This window comes from Arachis hypogaea, chromosome 4 (genome assembly GCF_003086295.3).
Source record: "Arachis hypogaea cultivar Tifrunner chromosome 4, arahy.Tifrunner.gnm2.J5K5, whole genome shotgun sequence".
Lineage (NCBI taxonomy): Eukaryota > Viridiplantae > Streptophyta > Magnoliopsida > Fabales > Fabaceae > Arachis > Arachis hypogaea.
In genome coordinates this window covers 93,132,562-93,134,856 of record NC_092039.1, presented here as the reverse complement: position 1 = coordinate 93,134,856, position 2,295 = coordinate 93,132,562, and positions in this window count along the sequence as shown.

Sequence of the window (2,295 nt, the reverse complement as noted above, 5' to 3'; positions counted from 1 at the left end):
CAATCCGCTCAGGATGATTTTTACGAGCTAGAAGGTCATGTGGCTAAGGGTATGGATGCTATGTTTGAAAATTTGAAGGCTCAGGTCCGGGTTCTTGCTCCTGACCTGGATCTGAGCTTATTTAGTACGGATAACGTTGTTGTGGAGGGAAAGATTGTTCCTGCTCCCAACGAGGATGAGGTTCCGGTGTCCGACCCCAAAGTTCCGGTGGCGAACCCGACTTCACCTTTGGATGGATCTGGTGTGGAGATTTTAAACCGGGATGACGGTGCCGTCAATGCGGTCCCGATTTCTATGTTTCCTCCGCAGCCTTCTGTTGATGTGGAGTCCGGAAAGGACCTTGATCCTCTGTAATCTTTTATTTTTGGTTTTTTGCCCGACCTGTGGGCTCTTTTGTTTTTGGATGGTTTCTGTGAACGCTTTGGACGCCTTTTTGCTATTAGCTACTTGTAGTAACTTTTTAGCTTATTATGCGGTGTTGCGTTTTGACTTTTTGTTCCGCTTTTATGCTTTTTAGTTGTTTTTGGATAACAACTTTTAGCTAGCGCTTGAAACTTTTGTTTTACCCCTTCCTTTGATTTCGTTTTTTCGCTTGTACTTTTTAGTTGTTCTTGTATAGCAACTTTTTAGTAAGCGTTTTTGAAATCTTTGCTTTCGCCGTTTTAAGGCTTCTTTCTTGGATCCGGGCTTTTTTTTCTCGGACCTCGGGCGTTCGAGTACCTCCCTTTGTTGGGTCCGACCTTGTCGTTGGTCGGCCTTTTAAGTTATTTTTGTAATCTCTTTTTATTTGGCTTTTTGAGCCTTTTCAGAGTTGCTTTATAACTTCTCACATTAATTTGAACCTCGTCGCTTTATCTTTGCCGACCTTGTGTGGTCTCTTGGCAAATGATTTTTTGCGTTTTGCCGAGCATAAATTAATGCGCCTTGGCGGGGTACTTTCTAGGATTTGTTTCATCATGAGGAAGAAGAAAATAGAAAAATTTGATTAGTATTAAAAAAGAAAGAATATTTACAAAGTGTTTACCCTTGACTAGGTCGGGTGCCTTTACTTACCGGGTGTCTCATTAAAAAACCCTTGTAGGGAAAAAGAGTACACCTCGGGTTAATTTTTCTAGCTGTAGTACCGTCTTAGATTACAGGCGTGCCAGGCCCTGGGCAGCTCATTGCCTTCTAGGTCGGATATTTGTAATAGCCTGTCCTAAGACTTCTGTTACCTTGTAGGGTCCTTTCCAATTTGCAGCTAGCTTTCCTTCTCCCGACTTTTGTGTTCCGATGTCATTTCGGATTAGAATCAGGTCGTGAATGGAGAAGTTTCGCTTTATTACTTTCTGATTGTATCTGAGGGCCGTTCGCCGTTTTAAGGCTTCTTCTCGGATCCGGGCTCTTTCTCGGACCTCGGGGAGGAGGTCGAGTTCTTCCTTTTGTGCCTGCGGGTTACCTTCTTCGCTGTAGAAGATGACTCTGGGTGACCCTTCATCTATTTCGATAGGAATCATTGCCTCCATCCCGTAAGCTAGTCGGAATGGCGATTCTCCCGTTGTAGAGTGTGGAGTTGTCCGATATGCCCATAGTACCTGGGGGAGCTCCTCGGCCCATGCCCCTTTGGCCTCTTGGAGTCTTTGTTTTAACCCGGCCAAGATGACTTTATTTGCGGCCTCTGCTTGTCCATTGGCTTGTGGGTGCTCGACTGAGGTGAATTGCTGTTTGATTTTTAGTTCAGCCACCAAGTTCTGAAAACTTGTGTCCGTGAACTGTGTTCCATTGTCTGTTGTGATGGAGTGGGGACTCCGAACCTTGTGACAATGTTTTTGTATAGGAATTTGCGGCTTTTTGAGCCGTAATGGTGGCTAAGGGTTCAGCTTCGATCCACTTTGTGAAGTAGTCGACCCCTACTATGAGGTATTTGACTTGCCCCGGTCCTTGGGGGAACGGGCCGAGTAGGTCAAGTCCCCATTTTGCGAAGGGCCATGGTGCGGTGATGCTGATAAGGTCTTCTGGTGGTGCCTTGTGAAATTGGCGTGTTTTTGGCAGGGGGGGCATATTTTCACAAATTCCGTTGCGTCTTTCTGCAAGGTCGGCCAGTAGAACCCGGCTCGGACTACTTTTTTGGATAATGCCCGAGCTCCGAGATGGTTCCCACACATGCCTCCGTGGACTTCTTCGAGGACGTTCTTTGTTTCTGAGGTCGGGACGCACCTAAGGAGGGGGTTTGAGAATCCTCTTCTGTATAATACGTCGTGAATTAGTGTATAATTCTGGGCGTCTTTCGTGAGTCTTTTGCTTCCTTTCTTTCGG